This window comes from Emys orbicularis, chromosome 4 (genome assembly GCF_028017835.1).
Source record: "Emys orbicularis isolate rEmyOrb1 chromosome 4, rEmyOrb1.hap1, whole genome shotgun sequence".
Classification (NCBI taxonomy): Eukaryota; Metazoa; Chordata; order Testudines; family Emydidae; genus Emys; species Emys orbicularis.
In genome coordinates this window covers 56,456,353-56,466,246 of record NC_088686.1, presented here as the reverse complement: position 1 = coordinate 56,466,246, position 9,894 = coordinate 56,456,353, and positions in this window count along the sequence as shown.

Below are 9,894 nucleotides of genomic sequence, written 5' to 3'. Positions count from 1 at the left end.
AGGTGACATTAGAGGAGTGGCGGCATTGTTACTGAGGGAGTTTCACAATGGAAAATAGGTCAACCTTTCCTCCCAAACAATGTTTAAATCAGATTTTTTTAAGACCTTTTAGAAGCCTCTGATGTGTATTTTTACTGCAATGTTGCTGTGGTTATTCTGAGATCTCATTAGTCTCACAGAGAATAATTTTCCTGACAAAAATGTGGTTCTGGTGCATCTCTTGGAGGAATTATAGCAGTCCTATGGTTTCTATGAACTCTCATGTTTTCAGGATGATATCACCTATGAAAACCATGCCTTTGGAAGGATTCTTGCTCTTAGGCAATCTCTAGAGTAAGCAAAATTGGGTCTTTGAAGTTTGAATGTGAATTGTGATGAAAAATGTAGGCATTTATATACCAAGCATAGAAACTCTACTGAAAAATTCATTCAGTCTCTGGTTCATTCTAATAACAACATAGCATGAAAATACAGGTGCCAACATTCCTTGCAGATATTAAAAAATATAATAAACTAAGTCCCTGCATGATTCAGAGAACTGGCAGAATTGGGAACCAAAGACCAAATTCTGCCCAGAAATATACATGTATAACTCCTATTGAAATGAATGGGCATGCCAGCCCACAGTACTATTGTGAGGCTTAATTTGGTGATGTTTGTATTGCACTGAACCCTCCCCAGATGGAAGGGATATAGGAGTGCAAAGTACTAACATCATTCTATCTAAGGACATAATTTGGCCTCAGGACTCTATCAAACAATCCCTTCAGCTATGTTCATATATTCTCATTAAGGGCCTGATTCTAACCCTCTTAGTCATATTTAGTAGTATCTTAACCTGACCCCAGTTCAGCAAAGCAAACACATAAACCCCACTGAAGTCAATGGAACGTAAAGATGTGTTTAAAGTTAAGCATGTGGTTAAGTGCTTTGCTGGAGAGGGATGGACTTAAGCACATGCTTTAAAATAAGTGTGTGCTTGGGTGCTTTGCTGAATCAGGGCCATCATACGTTCCTATTGATCATGAAGGTGGCACAATCAATTTAATCCCTGAAGTTAATGGCAAAACTCCCAGGGACTTCAGTGGAGCCAGGATTTCACCCCAGGCCTCTAATGAACTGAAAGATCATCTCATGCCGTGGGTGGGTAACTAAGCAAGTCTATAGAACTACCCTTTTTTTAAACAAATGTGTTTACTGTTGTAAGACTTTTTCTACCAACCCCAATAAAACATTTAAAAATAATCTCTATAGCAATAACAAGTGCTGCATTTTACAGATGAAAAGCTAGAAAGTTTCAACATGAAACATTCAATAGCACACTGAAGAGTATTAAATTGTTATTTTAATCCATTGCTATTGCTTTTATTCAAATGCATTTTGTGTGAAGCTCTTGCAAGTTGCTGAACTGACATCTCTGCAGACTGAAATCATTTCTCCACAGAACATGTGCAGCACAACAAGCAGCAGTACCAGCTTTCTGCACCTGCCCAGAGATGTTCCTCAACTTTGTACTGAAAGAGCCACCACTAAGGAGGAAAGGGTTTTTCATTATCTGGGCCCATTTTTTATCTCAAGGCATTAGGCTTCTTTGCTGAGACTGCCAACAGAAGAGCCAACTATTGTTCTTTGTGGAACCAGTGGGGTTTATTTTAATTCTTTATTTGGACACTTGTCCAGTGGCAACTGTATTGTAACCACAAAACCAGTTTCAAATAGCTCATGAAACACCCTGCAGATGGTAATAATTCTGGTCACTATAAACCTGATCCAGTTTTGGACTAGTATCCTAGTGGTGAAAGGCTAACTATCAGATTAGCACTCCATGGATTGAGCTCATCCTATGTTACTTATTATTAAAATTATAATTCAAACCAATACAGCAGTCTGATATTCATTACATAAGAAGAGAGGAAAAACAAGTAAGTATAGATGTCTTTAGTGACACACATACACATAGCATTGCATCCCTTAAGATTAAAGATAAAAAATAATAATTAACCAACAATATTAAAATTCCTGGTGTAATTCTCCATAGCTAAACCAGGTTTTTCAATAGCAGGGTTGCTGTTTGATATGGTTTTCTATCAGTGTTATTGATTATGTCAATGTGCCTAGATTCTTTTGTGCAGAAATCAGTTAACATTTTTTATTTACAGTCATTTGAGTTTTTTGTTCCTTTCCATCTCTTAGTCACAGGGTTTAAGACCAGAAGGACAACCAGATCACCCAGTCTGATCTCCTGTATAATACAGGCCACCAACACCATCCTGCCATCTTTACACTAAGCCCAACAACTAGTGTATTACAGTCCTCAGGAGACTAAACTATGGACCACAGGTAGAGAATAGGAGGAGCCGAGGTGCACCAATGCCTGAAGCTCCTGCAACTGCAGACAATTGAACGCTAGAGAGAGAGAGAGAGAGAGAGAGAGAGATTATACACAGATTATCCAAGCAAATGACCTGCATCCCAAACTGCAGAGGAAGGAAAAATCCCTCCAAATTCACTTCCAACCTGACCTGGAGGAAAATTCCTTCCCAACTATGAATATGGTGATCAGTTAGACCTAACCATGAGAACAACAACCAGCCAGCCAAGCACCTGCAAGAGAAAATTCTGATTACCATCTCAGAGCGCTGGTCTGCCCTGTATCGTGTCCCATCTCCAGCTGTGGCCATCTCTGAAAGTTCAGTGGAAAGGGACAACACACTACATCAGGAGGGAAAAAATCTCCTCTTGACTCCTACAGATGCTTGGCTGAAGCTCTGAAGCATGATATTTTAGGAATGTAAGACACAACCTGGAAAGGATTCCCAGGGATGCTGAGCTTCTCTTAACCTGTTTTCCTCTCGGGCCGAAAACCTAGCAATAATGTGTTCCACAGAGGTTTGACCCTGAATTAGTATTTTTACAGAATAATAAGAAATTATGAATAATATCATATTTTACCAGTGAGCACCACACATTTGCTGGTTCCTATGATTCTGTAATGGCATCAAAGAGAATAAACTGATGCTTAGACAGATCACTATGAAGGAACTTGGGTAACAGGGGTTAATTCCTGTATCACAATAAAGCAAGGGCACTTTATCAAAGAAGGAAGTGTGAAATTTATATATGCCCAGAAATGACTTCTGACTACAATACTTTTATTTTAACTTGCACATTATCCCCTTCTCAAAGCGGAATAACTGTTTTGATTGCAAATCTGAATTTTATAAAAATCTTTTTTATTTGGCTTTTTGAATCCCTGCAAGTCCATAAAAGTTTTTTGCCTAATAACTACATTAAATAATTACTGATAACTAGTGACAGGTTAAGGTGACACAAATCAACTACATTCTTCAGTGCCTCTAAATCATCCACTGAATCATCAGAATTTACACAGTGAATTCTTTTATGTGATCATTAACAAAACAGCAAAGCCAGAGACATTAAAATCTGAAAACAAGGCAACAGAATATCTGAATGTGAAATATGTTCTGGGAGCAAAGCACAGACAGATCTTTGAAGAAAGCCAAGACTGCATGGAAACAAAAGCTTTAATTTATAAATGTGAGATGGAATGGATAACTTGAATTCTTGGATAAGATATTCATTGGGTAATGTCAAGTTTATTGAAAATAAAGCCACCAGCGTTTAGATTCCCTTATGGAACATCACCGCAATATGGCATGAATCACTAAGACCTGATGGAATGATGGTCCAAGCCCAGTTTTGCCCAGCTGGTTCTGGTTGGGTACTCAGCGTTCAATTAGTCTCATGAAGAATGACAAGATGAGAGTAGCTGTGATTGTTGCAACCTTCTTGAGTTGCATGAAGAGGCCCACCAAAAAGAAGGGTTTAATAATGCATTAAGTCACTTTCTATACCCAGGGACTGGATTTCGGTTATTGTTCTTCTAGTGCATAAATCATAAGAGTTAAAGTGGATTTCATAACTGAGATCTCTAAGATGGAGAAACAACTATTGGAGTCCTCATAGATTATTGTCCTCAGGTATTTCAACATGCATGCCAATATTAGCTTAGATGGCCAGCATTTATCTTGCTAGAAATGGTAGTCACTCTACATTCTACCAGAAAGTTAAGGGGCACTCTCACAGAGTTCAATATGTATTCCGTTTAATCTCTGGGGTTGATTTGGATATTCAGATCAATCCTGTAGAGTGACACAACCCTCAACATCCCTGTTTTAATGCTGAGACTATTCCACATATCAGAACTAGCCTATTTCATCATGGTATCAGAACCTATGAGTTCTGTGAATTTCTGTAGTCTCCCTACTGGCAGTCAGGCATTGTCAGGGCCTGTAGTGTGGATGGTCTGATCTCATGGTCAGAGCTCAGAGTGGAGAAAGGGTCACGGTCAGAGTCCTGCCAAGTATCACAGCTGGAGCCAGAAGTCACACCAAGGGTCAAAGTCCGAGTCAGTTAGAAGCTACAACAAGGATCAAACCAGACTCAGAGAATAGAGTTGGATGAGAGAGCAGGAACAAGGGGCAGGAACCAGACAAGGAAGCAGAAACTTGGTTTCAGGGGTTTGGTCAGCAGCAGGTCTAGCGACTAGTTGCTCAGACAACATGTGTGCCAGAACAGGAAGCTTTATGCTAAGAGATGTCCAATCAGCAGTCTGCTGCTAGTCAACTGATCCTGCTGAGTCAATGGGTGGAGCCCCTGTTTGCAGAGCATCAGCTGTAGTTTCCTTGTGTGGCCTGATGATGAAGTAGATAAGGCTCTTGTTCGACAACCCAATAAAGCTGGGTTTGAGACCGGTCGTGTTTGACCAGCCTATGTAGTCTCCAATTACAACTGGGATATCGGTCATCTTATTAAATGCTTCTAATCAGCAGAACAGGTAGAGGACATGTTTATATCCTGCTTGCCTTGGAAGCCCAGCGCCCACCATTTTTTTAAAGTGAACTCCAAGAATTGAAACAGCCGAACTGTAGATTGAAGAGAAGATGGCTGAGGAGCAGTCTCATCTTCTTTGAAGAGGGAATTTATGTGGGCATACTGGAGAGTTGAATGAGGCCTAGAAATATTACTCTTCCGGTGTAGACACAAGAATAAACTATTTAGTTGAAGTCTTTTCGGTAATGCACAGTCTGAATAATCTCTCACTATGACAGGAGTTTTTTCAGTTGGACACTATAACTAATTTACGTGTGAATAATTTGCTCTGATCTGGTTTCTCTAGCCTTTATGATAATGGCTCCTGTGTTGCATGAAATGTTGCCTCTTGTGGCTTTGACCCTGGTCTAGTTCACTTTGGCTGCTTAAGACAAATGGGATTGCAATGCTGTTATTATTGATAGGCATTTTCAATAACTCTCTTAGTGAAAGACAAGCTGGGTGAGGTAATATCTTTTATTGGACCAACTTCTGTTGGTGAGAGACAAGCTCTCAAGCCACACAGTGAAAGGGAGGTAGATCATTATTAAGCATACACAAGTTTATGGAAATAAAGCTAGGTTGCTTGTTAAATAAAATAAAGTAAAATCTATGGACTAGATTGCAACTTGGACTACATGAAACCTTTATGCCAATGCATGGCCACCTGGACCTTGGGTCTGGACAGGAAGACTCAAATCCCTATTGCTACATTGTTCTGTATGAAAGATAAGTATCTTCTATAGCCTCTGTTTGTTTTCCAGAAGCTAAATTTATAAAGTGTATATATATATAAATATTTATAAGTATATATATATAAATAAAGCTAGGTTGCTTGTTAAATAAAATAAAGTGAATGTATCCAACAAAGGAAAACATTCTTAGTGTTGTGTCTATGTGTGTGTGTGTGTGTGTTTGTGTGTGTGTCTAAGAATGTTTTCCTTTGTTGGATACATTCACTTTATTTTATTTAACAAGCAACCTAGCTTTATTTATATATATATACTTTATACTTTATAAATTTAGCTTCTGGAAAACAAACAGAGGCTATAGAAGATACTTATCTTTCATACAGAACAATGTAGCAATAGGGATTTGAGTCTTCCTGTCCAGACCCAAGGTCCAGGTGGCCATGCATTGGCATAAAGGTTTCATGTAGTCCAAGTTGCAATCTAGTCCATAGAGTATAAAAATCTCCCTAGATGTCTAGTGAGAAAAATGACATTATTTCCCTCCAATAATAAAAATAATACCTAGAACTTTTGATAAAGAAGCCATCAATACCAACATTCCTAACACTAATTTGTTTTGTTTGTTTAATTACTTTTCAACTCCCCTCCTATCTAAAATGCTCAGTGTGGTCAAGTGGTCACATGCCTCATGATGGAGCAGTGGAGATAAAGCTGAAGAGCATTTTTTTGAAACAGGAACCTGGTCAGGCCTTTTGTACCCCTTCTTGCTAGGTTTAAAGATGACCATTGCTGCTATTGACTTTGAGATGTCACCTCTCTGATGTAACATTAACCTAAAAAACAGGGCTACCCAAGTTTGAGAAGTCTAGGCATTTATGACCACTTTGTAAACCCCAGTAAATTGCAGCATCTGGTCTACCCCCACCAGGGGGTTCTCACAATTAATCTGTCCATGCGTATATCATGTAATTAGTCCCTCATTTATCTGTCTTTTGAGACTGGGTGATTGACAAATGATCCATATATTTAAAATGGTCCCCACTGAGTCTGCCACCTTCCACTAGATGACAAGTAAAATGCAGCCTTGCTTTTAAAATCTAGATTCTATCTCCTTTCTATTAGAATTACCTTCCTGCATGTTAAGAATAGAAGAAATGCCTTCTCCAAGTTGGCTGTATTAACACAATTCAGGCTTGGAGTGGCCACCATGCCCTACTGTTTTTACTTATGATGTTCCAACACTAGGTTGAGCAAAACAGCATGCAGGTATCCCAGCTAGTCATTATTCTGCTGACAATTTTGCTTTCACATCTGAGAGTTCAATCAGCATTATTTGGCTGGTTGCACATTGATGTATCCCTCCATATTGGAGTGGGACCAGTGCTCACTCTGAAGTATAGCTATGAAGTCCCAGTGCTAAGTCTTTTATCGCCAGGCAGGAAGGTGCTTGTTCATGGTGTCGATAGATATGTGATGTTCTCTGCCTCTATCCAGTGTTGGACTTATGCCATGATCCAGAATTGAAAGTCAATGTCTGGAATGAGATATGGGCATACATCTGCATCACTACAGAACCTGATACTATACTAACATGAGGGGAACGAGATGAATTCATCTGCCAACTCCACCTCAAGAAATTCTTTCACTACAAAGACGACTCCACCCAGAATGACCACATCCCTACCAACAGTCTTGAGAAAAAAGAATAATCTGAAAGGACACCCTGCAGGAGACAAAACCATACACTTGATCATTACATTGATTGCTTCAGGAAAAAAATAGACTGTGAAATCCTCAACATACACTACATATACCACAATCTCTCTACCACCTAGAGGATAGCTATAGTCTGTGATATGAAACCACTAAATAGTGATCAAACCAGGAGACAAAGGGGCCACCATCATAGTCTTCAATCATGATGACTGCATCAACTAGGCCAACAGACAACACTCTGACACCACCTACTATAAAAAACTCAAAGAAGACCCTACACCACAATTCACAAGAATTTAAAGATACCATCAAATCCTTCCCCAAAGAACAGATGCAAAACCTGCAGACATATCTCAAGATTCATGAGTCCTATATATGCCTATCACAACATGTGGTGTACTTAATCCAGTACATCATATGCCCCAACAACCAGGGCCGGCTCCAGGCACCAGCCTGGCAAGCAGGTGCTTGGGGCGGCCGCTCCGGAGAGGGGTGGCACGTCCAGATATTTGGCGGCAATTCAGCGGACGGTCCCTCACTCCCACTCGGAGCGAAGGACCTCCCGCCGAATTGCCGCCGCAGATCGCGATCGCGGCTTTTTTTTTTTTTTTTTTTTTTTTTTGGCTGCTTGCGTCGGCCAAAACCCTGGAGCCGGCCCTGCCAACAACAACTATGTGGGTGAAACCACACGGTCATTACACTCTCTGATGAACTCACTGAAAAATGATAAAAAACAAAAACATCATATCACTTGTAGGTGAATACTTTTAACTAAGTGATCACTCCATATCTGACCTGTCAGTAATCGTTCTCAAAGGAAACCTGCACAACATCTTTCAAATGCAAGTGTCACGCTGTCTGGAGTGGCTCACAACTATCTCAGGGCAGACTGTCAGAAAATAGGGCAGACACCCCAAATTGGTGGTGTTCTATAATTAAAGTTCACCAACCCAGTAACAAATGTGAACTCCTGGATCACTACAGCAGTCTTACCATGGAGTCACAGACAGTCCCCCTAGACTTTCCAATCTATCTTACCACTCTGACAAGCTGGACTTTGTGATAGAAGGCCACTTAAGCCAAAAATCACAGCACATCAGGTTGCTCCCAGTCCCAAGAGACCATTCACTTACCCCAGATCAATTGGTAGGCCAGATCTTACACCAGAAACAATGCTGGTAGCTAGTTCTATAGTAAGCTAACTAAAGGTTTATTAGCTAAGAAAAGGAAATGAGAGTTATTGAGAGGTTAAAGCAGGTAAAATATATGCACAGGTGAGTCACAATTTGTAGTTCCAAATAGTGGCAGTGAGGTAATAAACTGCCAGTTTCCCAAAAGTCTTTTCAGGGTACCCAGATTGTGTCTGAGGATCTCCGCTTTGCATCTGGTACACTTCCCTTTAAGAGATCAAACAATCCAGAGATGAAGGATCTTTCCTTGAATCTATTCTTATAGCTTCTTCTCACAGAAAACAAGCTGACTGTGTCACTACCCATATGGGCTTTTCCTTTGATGACAGAGAGTGAGAAATTCATTTAGAGTCTTTGACCTCTGATCATTACACACAATGAGCACTTGCTTTGAAATTGGCACTTAAAAGTTTTTCATTTGCATTCCACAAGGCTTCTCCCTCATTTGATGGGTTATTTAGTTACAGGGGTATACGCAATGTAAATGTTGCCATTCCATTAAAACAGGATACAGATAAGTAACACAATGTATGTAATATCCCATTAGTTTTCCTGAGGTTTAAATACCAAATACACTCTTATACATTTAATAATCACTTTGATCTATACCTGTGGTTCTCAGCCTGCAGTCCGCAGGCCACTCGTGGCCCAATCAGCACACAACTGTGGCCCATGTGACATCCTCAGGGCCATAGTATATATATATTGTGTGGATGTGACCCATATAACACATAGAGAGTTGTATATGCAGCCCACAATGGTAAATAGGTTGAGAACCACTGATCTGTACTAATGCACAAGTGAATTGGCCTGGGGCTTCATCATGAGCGGGCACCTGGTCTGCTAGTGCCACAGCAAGCCTGGGAAATTAAATCCATAACTCTGCTAGACACTAAAAAACATGGACTCAATAGTGCCAAACTGGTTTTATGACTCATTACTACAATATGTAACATATCGCACTGCTTGCTAACCCTCAGTTACCAACTTAATTTTAAGTGTTCTCCTACTATGTGTGTTAACCCCTTATGCTTAACCATCTCTCCCAACTTGTATTTAGCTCAAACTCTCTGGTTTCCTTCACCAGAGCTGACGAAGAGCTTTGTGAGGCTCAAAAGCTTGTACCTTCTACCAACAGAAGTTGGTCCAATAAAAGATATTAACTCACCTACCTTGTCTTTCGTATGTGGGCATTAGACAATCACTATCCCGATGGTGTTGAAGCAGTCTCTATCGCGAAAGCTGTACTCTCCAATTCTGCACTGTAGTTTTTGGATAAAGAAGTTACAGTTCAGGGGTGAACTGCACCTCTAACCATTCATGCTCTCAGTGTCTCCATGGGCATGTCTTTTAGGTGACATGCCTGTACAAGTTCATCCATCTTTAGACTGGATGACCAGGTT